Raw genomic sequence first — 20,913 nt, 5'->3', positions numbered from 1 at the left:
ATGTGTGCACAAGAGTGAGGAAAATGACAGAGAGGGAAGTATGTGTATGTGTGCATGCATGTTAGGTCAACTGGGTTGGGGATCTAAACTAGTGGTCATCCACATGGCTTCCAGCACTGTAGTCTAGTACACTATAGATAGATCACACCACTGAAGCTTTTTACATCTTCAAAAGATAGCTATAGAAACTTATTTGAAAAGATTAGAATGATGACAATTAGCTAAAAGTCATTTGGTAAAAGAATATGTTCTTGAAGGAATAGATCAAGAATGGGAAAGTTTTGAAACAAAGTAGAAGGGAAGAAGATATTCAGGCCGTGTCTACAGCTCAGGTGGGGAAATCCCAGAGAGCTGGTACCAAGGCTGGGAAGGGTCTTGGTACTGATACAGAAAGAAGTGCTGAAAGGAGGGGCAGAGAACCACTAAGGAGAGGACAGATCTTTGGCCTACTTCCTGTTGATTTCCCTAAAGATGCCTTTTTTCTCTAGTAGTGTTATTACATCAGAATTAGTTTAAGCAAGACATAAAACAGTCTTTTTCTCTGAATATGTGCTGATTCATCTGAAGAAGAGATAAGCTTTTCTTATTTTATGTATTTTAAACATCCCTGCATATTACAGACTTAGTAGGAATAGAGTGCTCTTGCTGCAGCACGTTATCTGTGGGAGGAAGAGCAAAAATACTTATCTGGAAACACCTCAAAGTGCTGTCAGACAGGCCTCCTGCCCTTCTAGGGCCCATTTCATTGTGAAGTCCTATGTATTCTATATCTGTAATAATATTTTATCATTATATGTCATTTAGAGCTGCTCTTCAATGTCACAGAAATGGAATAAAATATATATATATATTCCTTTGTGATGTTGAATAACTACCACATTTTCGGTCCAGTAGCCAACTGCACATTGGCATCAAAATAGTCCCACATATTGGGAAATTCTTGAAACTTTTCGCTTTTTAAATGTATTACCTCATTGGAAAAGCTTCACAGATGCAGTTCTGCTTTGGATCAGGAAGAGGAGAACATTCAGACGTATAGGGGGAGAGAATGTGCACAAGGAGCTCTTGACTACCCGCCAATCTTCTGCCTCTCCCACTATTTACAAGGAAGCAAAAGGCACTGTACCTGGGGCTGTGGACTGAGACTACAAATTTTTGGTGGTGGCACACTAAAGCACTTAGATAAGAATGGGCAATAGGTTTTGTCTCTTCTAACTCAAATAAATATAAAAGTGAGACAAAAATGTGTGAAAACTGTTGCTGGTCACTTGGGAGCTGTAAGAGAGAGGAGCAACAGAAAAACACGGGGAGAACAAAGCAGATCTTGAGGCAGACCCAAGGCCTATTACACAAATGAGATGGGAACTACTGAAGGTGAAAGGTCAGGTCCATGACCTCTAGTGGCCAGGTGTGAAGAAGGCTCTTTGTACAGTGGCTTGTCTCCGTCAGAGCAGTGACTAGACCAAGTATTCCTGAGCTTCTTTTAAACCCATCTTAACTAAGTTACTGTGGGTTAATGTATTTCACAATTCCTTGGTATTGTTTTTGCACTAGTAACCTTCCAATGTGCTTCTATTTTCTACTTGTATATGCTAGTAAAATAACAAAGACCAAGTAAGGACAATTCCTGAGTAGTCAGGGCACTCTCCAGTGCAGCTAGCCACCTTCCCTTCCTTACTGCTGAAGGATTCCTAAAAGTGCCTCTTGATGAGCAGAAGTCTTTAATTTCAACAAATTCTAAATGATCTACTCTATCATTTATGTTCAGTGAGTGGTATGTCCTCTCAAAGAAAATGTTGTCTATTCCAAGGCTATCACCATTTCCCCCACACATTTAACCATCCGTTGAGAAGATTTTATTTTCTCTATTGACTTACCTTGAAGATTTCTTGAAAGATCAATCGACTATATATGTGGGGATTAATTTGGGGCTGCTTTACTTTGTCCTTTTGATGTATCTGTCTACCCTTAGCTGATCCACACTGTATTGAGTCCTATGGCTTCATAGTAATTCTTGGAACCTGACATTATAAATTCTCTAGCTTTGTTCTTTTTAATATTGATTTAGCTAGTTGAGATCCTTTACTTTTCCATGTGAATTTTAGAATCAACTATCAGTTACCATAGGAAAAGCCTGTTGGAGTTTTGACTACAATTGAAATGGTTCTAAAACCAACAGGAAGGGGGACCAGCACTTAGCGTAATGGCTATGCCACTGGACTCCCATGTAGTCGACCACGGTTCACGTCCCGGACCCGGTGGCTTAAAACTCACACTGGGTGCGTCTGCGTGTGAGCTCAAGATCCTGAGAGGAGAAAGGAGGAGAAGGAATTGCGGCGTGGCCATCCCCCCTGGGGGTTGATTTCTCACTGTCTCTCTGTCTCTGTCTGTCTGTCGGGCGAGCGCACATGCCCTATAGCAAAAAAGTCTCTCCAAAGAAACTTTAAAACCAATAGGAAGAGAACTGACAATATTTAATTCATGAATAGCATAGGTCTCTCCACTTACTTATGTTCTTCTATTTTCTATCAGCAATATGTTGTTGTTTTCAATGTGGATATCTGCACACTTTTGAGATATTTATTCGTAAATATTTAGGTGTTACTATGTCATTTTAAAATACTCATTTTTCTAGATGTTTTCTACCATATAAAATAACTTAATGTTTATATATTGACTTTATATCCTTCAACTTTGATGAATTAATATATTACTTCAAGGAAGCAACAGGTGATATGGTACTTAAAGTAATGGACTTCCACATGGCTGACTGCAGTTTGAGCACTGTACCTGGTGGCTTGAAACTCATGCCAGGCATGTGTGTGTGTGTGTGCCCAAAATCCTGACAGAAGAATGGAGGAGAAGGAATACAATATGGCCATCCCCTCTTGGGGGGGAGTGATTTCTCATATTCCCTTTCTCTGGCTCTGTCTCTCTCTCTCTCTCTGGTGAATACATGTCCTATGACAAAAACCTAATATATTTACACATACATCTACACACACAGATATATTAATTCTAGTGTTGTAAATTTCTTATTTTATCCAAATAATTATGTTGCCTATAAACAAAAATCATTTTGGTATTTCGTTTCCTTTTTTTTTTTTTTTTTGAGAGGTTTTTTCACTATAGGGCACATGTGCTCGCCAGATAGAGAGAGACATAGAAACAGAAAGCGAGAAATCATCCCCCAGTGGGGATGGTCACACCGCAATCCCTTCTCCTCCATTCTCCTTTCGGGATCTTGGGCACGCACGCACACGTGCCCGGCGTGAGTTTTAAGCCACCGGGTCCGGGACGCAAACCGTGGTCGACTATGTGGGAGTCCAGCGACATAGCCATTACGCTAACTGCTGGTTCCCTTGGTATTTTGTTTCTAATTTGTGGCCTTTTATTTCCTTTTCTTGCCTTATTTCACTAGCCAGAATCTCTGTATGGTACTGAATGAAAAGAGTTTGAATAGACAGGTATGCCTTAGTCCCAGACAAAAGGAAAAATGTATATTATTTTACCACTAAGTATGGTTTCAGATAGGTACTCTTTATAATACTGATGAAGAGTCCTTCTACTCTTTGTTTACTGAGAGTTTCTTTTTAATCATAAACAGATGCTGAATTTTGTCTAATATTTTTTCTGTATCAATTGTGATGACTATACAAATTGTCTCACGTTACTGTGGTTAAAGTTTTGCATCTATGTTCATGACGGATATTGTTTATGTTCTTTTCTCTTTTTAATTTTGCCAGCAGGTACATGTACTCACAGGGAAGGGTGAAGAGGAAAATGAGAAGTGAGAAAGCATCCTCCGTGGAGGATGGTCACATCACAATTCCTTCTTCACTAGTTTATGTTCTTTTTTTTACAAAATTTTGGTCAAGTTTTGGTATTATGTTATACTAGCCTCATAATATGAGTTGGAAAGTGCTTTATCTTCCTCTATTTTCTCAAAGAGTACTATAAGATTGACACTATTCTTTAAATACGTGACAGAAATGGCTAATAAAGACAATTGGCCTATAGCTTTCTTTCTGAGAAGCTTTTTTAAAAACTATAAATTTAATTTATTTAATACAAATATGCTCATTCAGATTTTCTATCTCATCTTCTGTCACTTTTGTTAAACTGTTTTTCAAAGAATTTGTCCATTTCCTCAAAGTAGTAAAATTTATTGGCATAAAGCTTTATTATAATATGAAATTATTATGTTTAATGTTTGAAGAATCTTTAGTGATATTTTCTTTTTCATTTATGATATTGGTAATTTGTATATTTCTTTTGATTTTTTTCTTGATCAATTTTGTTAGGGGTTTATCCACTTTATTTCTTTGAAAAATACCAGCTTTGAGGCCAGCAAGTGCCATGATGGTTAGGGCGCTGGACTCTCGCATGGTCAGCCATGGTTCAAGTCCAAGACCTGGTGGCTTGCTTTCTCACTTACCCTTTCTCTCCCTCCTTCTGGTGAGCATGCATACCCTTTAGTAAATTAAAAATAATCATAATAAATTAAATTAAATAAATAATTATTTTAAAAAATAGCTTTTTGGGGCCACTAGGTGGCATAGTGGTTAAGATTCTGAACTCCCACATGGCCAACTATGGTTCAAGTCCCAGACCTGGTAGCCTAATTTCTCACCTTCTCGTCACCTTTTCTCTCTCTCTCATTTTCTCTCTCTGTCTCTTTCTGGTGAGCACATTTGCCCTATAGAAATTTTTAAAAAATAATAATAATGATAATAAATAAAATTAAATAAATAACTCTTTAAAAAAATCAGCTTTTGGTTCTGTTAACTTTTGTCTCTGTTGATTTGCTCTTACCAGATGCATCAACTCTGAATAACTGTTATCATATTATCACAGTTAATATTTGTGTATTTAGGATACAATGACTCCTTCAATGCATTTTGGCAACAGTTTTCATATGCTTTCAATTTATAAGATATTATTAATTGTGCTAAACTCATTGATGGACTCTTGAACACTCATCTAAACATTTAGATTTAACAGAGCCAACATGTCTAATAATGTTATTTCCTTTGCATTCATTTGCATATCATGCTAAAATAAGTAAGATAATGGATTTACAACAAGACTATTTTAATATAGTAAAAATGTAAAGCCTTACATTATACTATTGTGTCATAGAGAAAGTCATAACATGTTTTTGCATGAAAAACATAGAAAATTATGTCATGACTTTCCTGATGATCTAATAACTTTGAAACCAATTTGTTATCTGTGTAGTATATATAGCTTTCATTCTCCTTTGGATATTTTTTCAAGTAAAAGTATGGTCACAAACACAATTGGCTATCTATCCAAACAAAATTCCTCCTCTTCATTGCTAAAGGAATTCAGACATTATTCAAGGTTCTATCCCTGTGGCAGGCTTTATTTCCCAATGATGAGCACACTGTCCTATTCCACACATTCTTCTTTTTTTTTTTTTTGGAGAGGTTTTCGCTACAGGGTGCATGCGCTTGCCAGAAAGACAGAGAGACAGAAAGCGAGAAATCACCCCCCAGGGTGGATGGCAACACTGCAATCCCTTCTCCATTCTCCTCTTGGGCTCTTGGGCATGCACATGTGCCCAGCGTGAGTTTAAGCCACCGGGTCCAGGACTTGAACCGTAGTTGACTACATGGGAGTCCAGCGACATAGCCATTACGCTAACTGCTGGTCCCCTCCGCATGTTCTTCTTACGGTGTGATGTTTATGTTTCTGTGAATCTTGTAACTTCCTCATCCAATAGAGTTTGCTAGAAGTGGAATTATAAACTTTGGAAGGTGGTTCATAAAAGGTAATCCAGATAATAGAGATACCACCAGACTCTTTTTCTTGTGTCATTCGCCCTCCTAGCACATGCCCTACCAACACATTCTGTAAGGAAGTCAGGCAACCAGATAGGAAGGTCAGGTATATGTATTCCAGCCACAGCTACAGCTAGTTGTCTTCCCAGCTAATACCACATGTGTTCGTGAGAAAGTCTTCAGAAAATTTCACCCTAAATAAACCTTCCAACAGAAGCTTCAACATAGTGGAGCAAAGAGAAGTCACTCCTGATGTAGCCTGTCAGAATTCTTGAGCCACAGGTTTAATGAACGTAACAAGTGATTGTTTTATGCCACTAAGTTTTGAATTAATTTGTTATGTAGCCAGAGTAACTAGAATAACACTGTAAGAATAAGTAATTCTATGAAATTTATTCAGCCTCAGGGGTGGATTCTGATTAAACTAAACAAGTGATTTATACGCACATATGTATGTATGTATTTTGCCAGAAGGCATATGCACTCACTGGGTAAAGAGAGAAAGAAAGCAGCCCCATGGAGCATAGTCACACGAAAATTTATTTCTCCTCCATTTCTCCCTTCTTTTGGGATTTTTGGGCATGCAGGCAAACACACTCGGTGTGTTTCTCAAGCTCCCAGGTCCAGGACTCAAACTGCACAAGTTGGACATGTGGGATCCAACCACATTAATCACCAAGCCAAGGCCCAACACATGGTTTTAATAAGATACAGTCATGCCCTGATGTCTAGCTGGCATGTTTTCAGAGGTGGTACTTCTGGCATCTAGTGGGTAGAGGCTGGGGCACTGTAAAACATCACTTGACACACTGGACACCCTACCCCCCACCACAACAAAGAATTATCTAGTTCTAAATGCCAATAATGCCAGTAGGGAATCTCTAAACTGAGCCAATAAATAACTTGGAGCACGTAGACCTTACTACTAAGTATTTGAGAAAAAAAATTCTTAACAGGTAGTGAAAGAAAAAGGATGCTAAGGCAGTTATGAAGAATATTAAATGTTAGTATCTAGTTCTGAAAAGTAAGATGGAGTTGGAAACCAAAACTGTTCACAAAAATATCAACTATACTCTCTTATCTGATTAGGAAATTCAGGTGAGAATTTCTATCTGTAATTGTCTTATTTTCTGCTACCTTAAAAGAATACCCTAATAAAGTTTCTGTAGTGAAGGAGAAAATTTAAAGGAATCTCTACATGAAAAACTATGGCAACATCTTGGAGAGTGTATCTTTAATATTTTAGATTCGTCCTTACTAAATAATCAAATTGCTTGCCTGGGTAACAATATTCAGTCCAGATTCACAGATTTCTGAAAATATAAATATTTGAATACATTTGTGAGCCAAAGAAACTTTATGATTACCCGCTTACCCCCTTGACATAAAGAGAAATTAGTTCATGACTCTGGTAGTTTTAATGAAAAATGTTTGGACTAATTACTGTCATGGCAAATAATTGTTACAATGTCCTTGGAATTTTAAACATTTCCCCTGATAGAATGTATATTTTCTTCTTTTGTGATATGTAAGTTGTCTTGAAGAATACTATTAACATACTTTCATAATCTGATTTATGTTTCTAGGGCCAGCTCATAGTTACCCTAGTGGTTCAGGGAGCCAGATCTCACATAGCTGATTCAGTTTGAGTCCCAGCCCCAGAGGCTTGAAAAACACTTCAAGTATGTATGCATGTGTGCTGAAAATCCAAACAGGATGGAGAAATAGAGGTGAACGGATTGCAATATGACTATACCCCACTGGGAGGGCTCTTTCTCTCTCTGGAGAGCACTTGTACATTCTGGCAAGTTTTTTAAAACTATCATATTTATGTTTCCTTCTGTTTTGGATAGAATTTGTGGAAAATGGCATATGTTTTCATTTTGTATAATGTATGTTGCACACGTATGTTGTACAAAACACAACATGAAAACAAAATTACTGCTTTGTAGCATATACATTTGTGTTCTTGCTCACCCATGTCCAATAGATGAGGGTAGACAAACTATTTGCAGAGAGTGTGTACCTTGGAGTGCGTACCTCTTGGCTCCATCTTTTTTCTTTTCTTTCTTTTTTTTTTTTAAATTTTTATTTATTTATTTATTTATTTATTGGAGAGATTTTCGCTATAGGGCGCGTGTGCTCACCAGACAGACAGAGACATAGAGACAGAAAGCGAGAAATCATCCCCCAGGGGTATGGTCATGCCACAATCCCTTCTCCTCCATTCTCCTCTCGGGATCTTGGGCACGCACGCACACGCGCCTGGCGTGAGTTTTAAGCCACCGGGTCCGGGACACGAACTGCGGTCGACTACGTGGGAGTCCAGTGACATAGCCATTACGTCAACTGCTGGTTCCCAACTCCATCTTTTTTCTGAAGGGTGTGGACGTTTTAACCAGGCTCCTTAGGTCTGTGTAGGAACCATTAGTGCTATACATAAATTTTCTTCTTTCCCTTTCAGGCAATGGTAAGACTACCCTTGTATTCTCTCTTAAAACTAGACATGGCCATGTGAATTTTGGTCAAGTATATTTTTATTTTGTTGTTCTATAGATATGCTGCATTTGTATTCAATAGTACTGTATGTGCCTATCGACCAATCTATCCTCTATTTATCACTAATCTACCTATCCTACATAAACTTAAAAAATTGTATTTTATAATTTTTTAATTATTTTAGTTTTTGAAAAATTTTCTAAAATCTTTCCCAAACCCTTGTTTTACATAAATCACAGAATAAAAATGAAATCAGTCAACAAAATAGCTCTTTCACTGTGATTTGAGATACAGCACATGTATTTTTAGTGACATTATTTCATCTATATTTTACGACTATGTAACAATAAAACTACTTAAAAGTATATACATATGTGTATGTATATATATATACATTAACTCCTATTGATTCACAGAAATATAATAGGATGTATCAGAAATTACCTTCTTTACTTACATTTCCATGCCTGAGTTGGGGTCTACTTCTGGAGAATAGTTTTTAACTGATTACTATAACCTAATAAAGATTCATAGACTGTCACTCTTCAAGTAATATTTATGGGTGGCCTCTCTTATTCTCTTAATGTTATTACTGTCATAAACATTTTCTGTAATTCTTTAATGGTTACTTTTACAAGTAATTAACATACATAACAAAAATTACCCTGTGACTGATTCTGATGGAACTGTAGCATTTAAAGACAAATCATAATTTTGTGTTAGATATTGGACCTGCCATCAACTTTTCAAAGAGATACAAAATAATTGGACCCTGACTAATTGTTTAAAATGTGTCAGAGACTGGGACCAGCAGATGGTGCAATGATTATGTTGCTGAACTCCTATGTAGTAGACTGAGGTTCAAGTCCCATGCCCAGCAGCTTAAAACTCACACCGGGAGTGTGTGCATGTGTACCTAAGATTCCAAGAGGAGAATGAGGAGCAGGGATTGAGGCATGGCCATCCCCCAGGGGTGGGGATTTCTTGCTTTCTGTCTGTCTGTCTCACTGGCGAGCGCACATACCCTGTAGCAAAAGACTCTCTTAAAAAAAAAAAATGCCTCTGAGACTGTTAGAGCACAAAGAACACTAAGATCTGCATTTATGGTGACTGTAAATATAATTTAAACCCTTTCCTTGCTTGAACTTACCATCCATTTCCTTGGCAGCAGAGGTGGTCCTGCCTATGGGTCATGTCCTTGGAATTTATTGCTTTGTGTCCTCTTAGTTTTGCACACTGTAATTCTTCCAGGCTAGTCCCTCAATACTGAAAACCTACCAATGTGTAGGGCTTTACTGCCCAGCAGAGACAGGGAAAATAAGTCAGCTTATTTTCAGTTTTTGGAGGATTATCAAACTGCAAAGTGGTCCCACCTTGAGTCTTAGTCAGAGTGCCAGCGCCAGGGCAGCTGTAAATGTGGTTGTAAATTAGAGCAACACGCAAGGCTTTGGTTGGATCCTACAGCTACCTTGGTTCACCTGATATGCAATAACTTACAGGAAGTGCCTGACACAGGGCAGATTCTCAGTATATGGTAGTTTTCTCTCCTGTCAAAAGTCCTGAAGAGGGGAGGCTGCTGTGGAAACACCCTGGCTATCATGCACTTTAATCTGCTCTGTAGTCAGCCTTGGAAATCATGACAGCTCTGAGGTTACATAAGCCTTTCTATGTCTTAGGGGAAGCTTAAAATAGTCTCAGATTCAGGCTTTCTTGGCTTGGGACTAGCCTGGGGGTGGGTTTTTCTCACTGTAAGAAGCAGGAATCAGGATGGGTAAAAAGCAAAAGGGCATGACACGGCAGTGCCTGGGAGAAGAGTGAGATCTGCTTCAGAGGCAAAAGCCTTATAGAACTCAGTTCCCTGGTGCTGAGAATCTGTAAGTGCTGGGAAAGGCAAAGTGTCAGGAGAGTAATGTCAGGAGATGATCTGGAAGAGGAGCCAAGAACTGATCTCAGAGTTCAAATCCTAACTCTGCTATTCATTAGCCATGGAAGTTGAGCAGTTTCTTTTACACTGCTAGGTCTGTCTTCTAAACTTAACATGGTAACCATAATTTGTCCCAGTCTCTCTTGGAGAGTTTACTAGGAGAATTTCTGAGATAAGGTCAGCCATCCTCATCAACTTGATCCTTAAGTTCAAGACTGATCTCCTGTGGAGAATATTCATACATCCCCTCTGTGTACCCTGGCCAGAGCCACTTACCGAAGGCTGTTTTATACAGAATACAACACAGCCTACTACAGTTTTCAGTAGAAAGCCACTGTGTTCCTCCAGATCCTGCAGATCCATCCAATAAATATTTTACACATGTCTACTACCTGCTAAGCAAGTAAGTGCCAGAGAGACATCTATAAAACATGACCTTGCCCTAGTACAGTTAATTTAATAAGGGAGAAACAATAAATGAGTAAGCATATAAGCAAATAGATAACTTCAAATTATCATAAAGAAAAAGACTAAGTTAAATGATAAAAATAATGGAAAAGGAGATTTTTTTTGATACTGTGGTCAGGGAAGACCCCTCTGAAGAAAGTGGCATTTAAGCTGAGGTATGAAGGATGAGCAAGAAAGATGCTGGGTCCCTCTAGTGTGGTACAGTGTCCTCAGTGAGGAGCCCTTTAACGTCTGGTGTGAGTTGCTGCCCCGCTCCAGTTACTCTCTTCCCAAAGGTGCTATGGACTGAGGGGTTTCTCCTACCAACCAAACCAAGGCCAGTCCGTGTCCAAGCTCTTCGCTGTGCCCCTTTTTGGCTCCCACCTCATTCTGGAAAATATCTTCATAAAGTATGTATGCATCCATTTATGCACAAGATAAGCTGGTACTAATGCATGTTGTATAACTTTGAGTCTTAAAGCACATTTTCCTGCAGTCTGAATGTGGCCTGATGCCAAACACAGCTGGAGATCTCCAAGCAAACTGTTTTGAGAGGAATAAAATGTCCTAATGATTCCTGAATTGATTAGATCTCACACAGCAACCTAATTTTTTCTCCCCTTCTTCTACCATGCAGTGGTTTAATTTATATGCCAATAAGCTGCCATGTGCAATAACTTTGTGACTGTAAACCCTGTTCGTTTATCAGTCACTTCATCCTGTGTATAGCTCTTCAAGATGTAAATGTGTAGATCTGCCTAAAGACAAGCTGCTCCAGTGGTGTAGAGCAGCAAAAGATACAAACGGAGAAAAATCTATCATCGTCTAGGGTTTAATTCAAGACAAATAAATGAAAACTTGATCATTTAGTTAAGATTGATCATCTCAAATAGGTAAGTGTAAAGGTTATATGTGTCACATTCTCAAATAACTTAATAAGGTTCCTGTCTAACTTTCAGGATTTGAAAGTGATAGGAATCCAATCTATGCGCTTTCATTTCTTCCTTTACTCTGCCAAAAGGTGCACAGTATTCCCCAGATATTTTGAAAAAGTCAGAGTAGATGATTAAATTAAAAGTAAACATCATTCTAAAATCCAATAGAGGTCTTACATCACCTCTTCCTCCCATATTTATCTGGAGGTACCTAAAAATTCTAATTTTATAAATTACAGGCTTCCACAAAGATGTATAAGAATTAAATGTAAATAAGAAAGTATAACAAAATAGAAAAAAAGAAGATTAAAAAAATACAGGTTTTCAAACAAGTTTGTACCTCTCACGAACCAAATTCAATTACGGTAAGATCATTACACACCACAAGCACAATTATTACCAGGGCAAAGGGTGAAAATTTAATAACCTGATACAAATCATTACGTTAATATGGAACTTAAAAGAGAGTTTACAAATGTCTGATCTGAGAAAAGTGAATTTATCCTGCCTCAAAACAAACAAACAAAACAAAACAAAAACCAAAAAAACCTGGTTAATCATATGTAAAAATAAAATCAAGTGAAGGCAATCAACCTATTGGGCTCAAAGGCTTTCAGCCAAAATTAAAATAAAATCCAAACCCTTTATGGCTTATAAGGCCCTCCATGGGTTAACCCCTTTCTATATCTTTCAGCCCACCTCTTATTTTCTTGCCTTTTCTCCAAATGCTCTAAGATAATGGCTTCTTTTTCACCCTCAAACATGTAAAGCCTATTCCTGCCTCGAAGTTTTTACACTTGAATCCTATTTGCCTAGAATGTTGTTGCAGTAGGTGTTTGCAAACATGGTTCCTCCTCCTTTCTAGGTCTCCTGTCACATGTCAGCCCTCAGAGTGGTCTTCTATTGTTGTCTCAAACCACCATCCCTCTCCTGTTTTGTATTCTTCATAGCTTTCTGCAATATCTGACATTTTTATTTATATCTGACCTTCATTTATTAGTTAAATTTATTTTCTGTCTCCTCTACTAAAATATAAGCTCTGTGAGAGTAGGGGGTCTTGTCTTTCCATAACTTATAACTTCCATATCCTTAAAAAGATAATTAGTGAGATCATAGGAAATACACAAAAGCAAGGAGCAAACAATAGATGATCTTCAGAGATCAAGAAGGAACATCCTGGGCTCTAGGATGGCCTAGGAAGGTACAAAGCATCCTTGGTGGCACAGCTGAGGCTGGGTGCTCATGAGGAGACTTGTCCCTGGGTCAGAGCACAGAAATACAATGGGCTCAGAAGTTCCATACCTTGGTTCTTCCAGAAGTTCCAAAGTCTGGAACTTCTGAGCCCACTGCATTTCAGGGAAAGTAATCTCTCCTTTTCCTGAATCATAATGAACTACTTCCATACTCCAGAAATTGCTATCTATCATTTGTCGAATAAAATTCTTTCTAAATTTTACTTAAATCAGAAAACCTTTGGGAAAAAAGATAAAGAAAATAAATGAAATATATAAACTTCTATCTGCTTGCTGCTGAGTCAGTCTCCAAGCTGAAATGAAAATCACTTCACAGAACTCAGATGTGTCTGCCCTTCCCACTTAAGATCCCTGAGAATTCAACTCTGTATTCTTCCAAGTGTGAGCTACCTTAGTCACCCCTGAAGGTGCTTCCTTAGGCAATGAGAATAAAACCAATCCTAGTTCCAGGACCATTCTCAGATCCTGTGGGCTTCCAGGATTCCTAAAACACTCTAAGCAAAAGACTCACTGCTGTCTGGTCTCAGTGCCTGGGATTTAATGCCTTCTGATTGAATCCCATCATTCAGCACCTACCTGACAGCATTTTCTAAGTAGAAGTTGTTCCAAAGCAGGACAACTCCATTTACCTCTCACATAGTCCTGAATTAAAAAATGGTTTGCCTTACCTCTCCATTTCCCCCCCAAATTTCCTACACTCTTCCCCTTTCACACACTCTATCCACTTTGTCATTAGTGTCCATTACAATTTTTAATACTTTCATGTTCTCCAGTCTTTCAGTCTTACTTGTGGGACACAGATAAGGTCTATTATCTGTTGACGAGGATGTGTATGGCGGTCCCAACTGGACTGGAGTGAGGTGTATATCATGCTGGGTAAAGTCTCTTCACAATCTAAATGATGTGTAGTGATTTAATGTATGAATAACAATAAAAAATACATAAATAATTTAAAAAAATGGTTTGCTTCCCAGGTAACAGAGCAGGAGGGTTATTATTCATATATAATATCTACTTCTGCCAAACTACAATGTAAAATCTAGACACAGAAAACCCACGTTTACAAATATTGTCAGCATAGAAAAAAATAGAGTCAGAATGGTTTAATCTGGCTCTCTCACTTCCTATCTTATCATGTTTGAAAGCCACAGGATAAACAACTTATGTTAATAGTTATACTGCACTTACGTGCTTGTTATGTAATTATGACTTTGCTGTTTTATGCCATTGCATGTAAAATGCATGTGCATGTGTGACAGTCTGGTTTTGGCAATAAGCCACTATTATCTGCTCCCCTTTACAAGAAAGGGAGTACCTGGTCAGCTAGCTAGCTAGTCCTGTTTGGCTTGGCCTTGGCTCAGCTAGCTCAGCCCTGGTGGCCTCAGCTCAGCTAGGCCTTGGCTTGGCTCAGCTCAGCTCCATTAACTGTGAGCTCCAAGAGGGAGGAAGTGTTCTACAAGCATTCTCCATGCACATTACAAGCTACAAGAAGGAAGAAGCACTTTGCATGTGCTGCTAAGAGCTCTGTGAGCTCCCCTTGAACTCAGTCAATAAACAACATGATATTAGTGTGTCACATCTTTTCCAACTTCCTGTGTCTCATTTCAATTCATCCTCCAGAGGAGGGAGAACCTTACAAAAGTCAGACAGCTGAGCATAAAGCTAGTTCCAGTATTATGGCTTTACACATCTATGGCTTTACCTTCACCACAAAAGTGATTCTCAGCTTGGATGTACATTAGAATTATCTGGAGAGCTTTGAAACTTCAGACTCTCAGGCTCCAGTTCAGCCCCATAACAGTGTTTTTTTGGATAAACCTCAGATGTTAGTAATTTTTATAGGTTCTAGGTGTTTACAATGTGTGATCAAGCTAAGATCCACTACATTATGGAAAGATTTGTATTGAGAACTAAGTGTGCCTTCTGGGCTTCATTTAAAACTCTTTATGTATATAATAAATGACTGCATTTCTACACCACACATACACACCTGTACACACACACACACACACACACACACACATACAGCCTAACTGAATATATGATGAAAAAGTTGGAAGAGTGGTTATTCTGGTGGGTTATAACCAGAAGGTAATTGACAGGTGTTTAGAGGGGCTGGTAACATTCTCTATTTTGCAAGTTCATTTATTCATTTCTTCCATGAGAGAGAGATACAGGTACACCCAACAGGCTCTTTACACCATGATCTACCCCTAGCATCTGCCGAGCTGGATCACAGGCATACACACATATGAGCTAATCATGTACAGACAGACCTAGGGAAGTGGATCCAGGACCTGCCCATGTGTATCCAGTTGCATCACTGCTGTGCCATTCTCTGGCCCCTGGAGCTGGTGACATTCCAGTTTTTTTTTGTTACACAGGTATGTTCAGTTTGTAGAAAATAACCAAGCTGCTCATTTATGATATATGTATTTTATGGTCTATAATATACATCAAAACAGTAAACAAACAAACAAACAAACCAGAAATAAATGCCATCTTTCTCCTTTTTCCTTATACTTCCTTTCTTTATATGAAATTAATATTTTAACATTTATTTCCAAAATACTAAACTGATCTAAGATAAAACAAAGACACATTTAAACATCAAAATCAGCCATGTTAAACTATTTTGACAAGGTCTAGAGTTATTGCTAATATTAAAATGGGTATTTCTGGGGTTTTTTTTTGTTGCTGTTTTTGTTTTTTGGGGGGGTTAAAGAGAGAAATTGTGGGGAAAGAGAGAGAGGCATAGGGAGAGAAAGAAGGATATTTTTGACAAGAGTCTCACCACACTGCACTCCTTCTCTCCCTGTCTGCTAAGTCAGCTGCACACTGCCATGTTTGGTCTGTTTAGGTTGGGCTGGGAACCAAATCTGGGCTTCCCATGTGGCTCCAGCCAACTTGCAGCAGTGTCCTCCTACTTCACCAATGCAGCTGGGACCAAAATAGTCATTTATTGATGGCATATTTGAGAGAAAATAAAAAGGTCTCTTTCAGTATAATTTTTTAAAAACAAAAAAAGTAGAAGGGTAGTCTTTCACTTTTCACAAAATTACAATTTAATTCTACACTTGTACTCTCCCCTTTAGATTCTAAACTTGATTAAGGCAGGGATCACTTCACTGATCTTCACCATTTTGTTCACCTTGTTTAGTAGACAACGAATAGTATGTGCTTAATAAGTATTTGTTGGGATGCTAGCAGGTGATGTGGTGGTTAAAGGCACTGGATTTCCACATGGTCAACCGTGGTTCAAGTACCAGACCTGGCAGCTTACTTTCTCACTTTCACTTTCTCTCTCTCTGGTCAAATTAAAACTTAATAATAACAAATGGGAAAAAAATGGAATTAAATAAATAATTCTTAAATAAATATTTGTTGGATAGCTAAGAGAACAAAAAATGAAAATAAATGAATGCATACCCAGAACAGAAACTCTTGCAGGTGTCCTATTTTTTTAAATATTTTATACATATTTGTTCTAATCTGTCCACACACTAATACTAGGTTAAAATATCTCTTTAAAATATCACTTCCTGCTTTAAAAAAAAAAAAAAAACTAATACTTCCCTCTTACTAAATTTGAAATTTTTCTTTAAGTTGTTCTACTGACTGTTAATAGATGCTTTATGTTATTTCTCATAACTCTCCTCCACATATATCTTGTAAGACAATACATTTGAAAATGTTGGCTAAAATAAAGGTAATCATTGCCTTTAAATACCAATACACATTTTAAATCTCTGGCAGAAATAAATTCTTAATATATAACACTTCTTAAGTGTATTTAACTATAGAACACTTTATCCAAAGGGCATCTCCTAGGATTGTTGTTTCAGAGAATCCATTTTTGGAAAACATTTGTTTCTAATATGTAATCAAAATCTCTTAGCTTGATATTCAAGGACCTCATGGAGCTGGGCTTGTCTACTCCTTTTGGCTTTGTTTTTCAGTTCTAATTAATATACATCAAATATGCTTTGAGTTTTCTTATGTCAGACTTTTAATGCAAACTACTTTTCCTTTTTTTGCGGGGTGGGGGGGAGAGGTTTTTGCTACAGGGCACGTGCGCTCACCAGAGAGACAGAAACAGAGAGACAGAAAGTGAGAAATCACCCCCCTCAGGGGGGATGGCCACACTGCAATCCCTTTTCCTCCATTCTCCTCTCGGGATCTTGGGCACCCACACACATGCACCTAGTGTGAGTTTAAGCCACTAGGTCCAGGACTTGAACTGCAGTCAACTACATGGGAGTCCAGTGACATAGCCATTACGCTAACTGCTGGTCCCTATGCATTCTATTTTTCTTAACTAAGCTTTTCTTTTTTTTTTTTTTTTTTTTTTTTTTTTGAGAGGTTTTTTTTTCTTATTGGGTGTGTGCGCTTGCCAGGAAGACAGAGAGAGACAGAGAGATAGAAAGCAAGAAATCATCAATCACCCCCAAAGGGGATGGCCACACCACAATCCCTTCTCCTCCAATCTCCTCTCGGGATCTTGGGCACACATACACACGCGCCTGGTATAAATTTAAGCCACCGGGTCCGGGACGCAAACCATGGTCGCCTACATGGGTGTCCAGCAACATAGCCATTATGCTAACTGCTGGTCCCTTAACTAAGTTTTTTCTTTAGCTTCTTAACCTATCTCCATTCCAAGTTGATCTCAGTTTTCTCAAGCTACTTTTCTGACCTCACCAGTCTACAGGATTCTCTGTTTCCTAAACTCCTGCTGCTGTAAGTATATACGACAGATTTGGCAAACAATGAAAGACTTTACTATTGATAGGGTAACTTTCTCATTGCTAGTAATGTTACCCAACTGTAGAAAGGTTTGTATATAGTTAATTTCCCCTAGGCCTTAAGCTCCAGGAAGACCAGCAATATCTCTTTACTACTGCTTCTCCCTCCAGTGGTCTGGCACAATGCCTTCAACACAGTGACTGTTAAACATAAATAAATGACTGTTTCTAAGGCAGACCCACCTGTTTTCCTTGGAGGATAATCTTTAACAAAAAATGAGGATGCAGGTAGCTTTTTCAGTAGTTAAAAGTTTTTTCCTTCCTCTCAAATACCTCCTAATTCTTCCAAGCATTCTTTCCCAGGTAGTTGGAAAAGCACCAAAGATTTCGACTAACTTGAAAACTCTCTAGAGTCTTTTACTTTTAACCTTGTTAAACACCTTCTTATCTACAAAAGTAAAATTGTCTGCTTCCTTTGTTTAGAATGAGATCCATCAGAGAGTCATGGGTAGTAGTTACCGGCTGGGCGTAAAGTCCAAATGAGAGCCTTGGCCGAATCTGCAATGTGACCCTCCATTTTTTTTTTTTTTTTTTTGGAGAGGTTTTTTTTGTTTTCTTTTGTTTTGTTTTGTTTTTAAAGTTTTTGTCTTAGGGCACACATGCTTGGGGGAGGTGACAGAGACAGTGAGAGGGAAAATGAGAAATCATCCCCCAGTAGGGATTGCTGTGCCATAATCCCTTCATCTTCATTCTCTTCCCAGAATCTTGGGCACATATGCACATGTGCTCAGCATGATTTTGAAGCCACCAGGTCCAGGACTCAAATGCAGTAGGACATGTGGGAGTCCAGCGATATAACCGCTATGCTATCTACTGGTCTCTAGGCCCATCTGTATCTTAAGACACAGTTAAAATTCTGATGATTTGCTTCTTTAGAAAACTAGAGGACAGAATTCAGAGTACCTAGAAGGTATTAGCTGTTGTTTTATAACGAATTACTACAAACTTGGTGGTTTAAAACCATGTTCATTTACATGACACAATTTGTCTAGGTCAGGACTCCAGTGTATTAACTGGGATCTTTGTTCAGAGCCTCATCAGACTGAAATCAAAGTGTCAGCTGGCACTGTGATGCTCATCTGAGGCTTAGGGGCTCTATCAAGCTTATTGGTTGTTGGCAGAACTCATTTCCTTCTGGTTGTGTGACTCATGTTTTTGTTTGTTTGCCAACTATTTTCCAAGAATAACTCTCTACTCCTACAGGATGCTCACAGTCGCTTGCCATGTGGCTCCCCATAGGTAGTTCATGTCGTGGCTCGGGATCTTGGGCACGCACACACACACACACACACACACACACACACACAGCGTGAGTTTTAAGCCACCAGGTCTGGGACTCGAACCGCGGTCGACTACGAGAGAGTCCATCTAAACAAAAAGTTAGTGAAATATATATATTTCTAAACTATGAGATAACTGTCTCTGCTGATCTCTTCTTTCTAAATTGTCTTCAGAGAATCAGTTCCACAATTCACCTTTGGATATAGCCAATAACTAACTGTTCTCCATTAGTACATATTAAATTCGTCTTTCCAAAGGTTTCATATAATGGAATTATAGAGGATATATGACTTTTTTTAAGTTTTGCTTCTTTCCCTCAAGAGACAGAGATGGGTTGAGGGAGAGGGAAGAGAAAGAAAAGAAAGAGAGAAGGATGCCCAATAGGATCTCATCATGCTGCCATCTTTCTGCTAGCCTTTCAACCAGCCAGGATCATGGAGATGCCTTTGGGTGCGCCTGGTGTGTTCAGGTCAACCCAGGAACCAAACTCCACACGTTCCCCTAGCTCCAGGAACATGGAGCAGCATCTTACTGCCTGCACCACTGCAGCTGTGCCCAGGATGTACACTTTTGAGTAGCAATAAACTCAAGTATTGGTGAACATTTAGTTTGCTTGCAGTTTGGGACTATGATAAAATAAATATTGGGTTGTTGGAAAAGTCATGACACACTTTTGCATAAGAAAACATAGAAAAAATATGTCATGACTTTTCTGACAACCCAATAACATATAAAACTTCTCAAAATAAATTTTTAAAAATTTGGGGACCAGCAGTTAGCATAATGGCTATGTCACTGGACTCCCATGTAGTCGACTGTGATTCGAGTCCCAGACCCAGTGGCTTAAACTTACATTGGGCGTGTGTGCGTGCGTGTCCAAGATCCTAAGAGGAGAATGGAGGAAAAGGAATTGCAGTGTGGCCATCTCCCATGGGGGGTGATTTCTCGCTTTCTGTCTCTCTGTCTCTCTCTGTCTTTCTGGCGAGCGTGCACACCCTATAGCAAAACCTCTTAAAAAAAAAAAGAAAAAGAAATGAAAGAAAGAAAGAAAATTTAAAAAAATAAGTTAGTTTGAAAATATTTACATTAAGAGTCTATATTCTGATCCAGATGCAGTGGTGCAAGCGGTGGGGCTCCATTCCCCCACATTGCTAGAGCCATATGGGAGGTCTGGGTTTGGATCCCAGGTAAACTTGAACAAGTATTCCTGCATATAAACTCATTTTCCTGGATAACTGGGAGGCCGAGGAAAGAGGATCATGGTGTGGCAAGGGTACCTGTCTCTGTCTATTTCTTTCTCGCTCTCTCTTATGAAGGAAAATAAAAAACTTTAAAAAAAAGAGTCCATATTCTTCAACCTATTGATATAGCAATGCCCATCACAGAAACAATGAATGGCTCAGATAAATAGTATATGAACAACTTCACTAATGGTTTAACTTAAAAAAAGAAAGAAAGAAAGAGAAATAAAGAAAAGCCGAGGAATATATTATAAAATATAAATATATTTTGGTAATATACATCCATATCATGGACTACAACTATTATGTTTATAAATACTTACTGATATATGTAAATTTAAAAAAAGATAGAAAACACTGTCTCTAGTTGGACTCCAATTTTCACACTTAAACAAAAGTAATATCAAAGAAATTGTATGACTATACTAACAATAATTAAATCAGTGTGATAAGATATAAAGAATCTTAATTATATAGTTTTATAGTTAGTAAATTTCTAAATGAAGCATAAAAAGAACTGATTAGAAAAATATTTTAAAATTAAAATTTATTGTAATACTAGTGGACAAGTATTTAAATTAAATTAATTCACAGAAGTGATTGATCATTTCTTTTTACATACTAAAATATTTAAAAACAAATATTTAGCAATATCATAATGCATACCAAAGATTCTCTCCCCCATCCAAAGGTGTCCTGGTAGAGTTTTTTTTTAATATAT

General features: G+C 38.1%; 1 protein-coding gene across 1 annotated transcript in view; it reads right to left on the bottom strand.

Annotated features, from left to right (window-relative positions):
• GPR158 (G protein-coupled receptor 158) overlaps positions 1-20,913 on the bottom strand; it is a 483,854-nt gene that overhangs the window by 80,584 nt on the left and 382,357 nt on the right. The window lies entirely within an intron of this gene.

Source organism: Tupaia chinensis, unplaced genomic scaffold (assembly GCF_000334495.1).
Source record: "Tupaia chinensis unplaced genomic scaffold, TupChi_1.0 Scaffold000001_1, whole genome shotgun sequence".
Classification (NCBI taxonomy): domain Eukaryota; kingdom Metazoa; phylum Chordata; class Mammalia; order Scandentia; family Tupaiidae; genus Tupaia; species Tupaia belangeri.
Note: the sequence above shows the minus strand (reverse complement) of the source record. Positions and strands in the feature narration are given on the sequence as shown.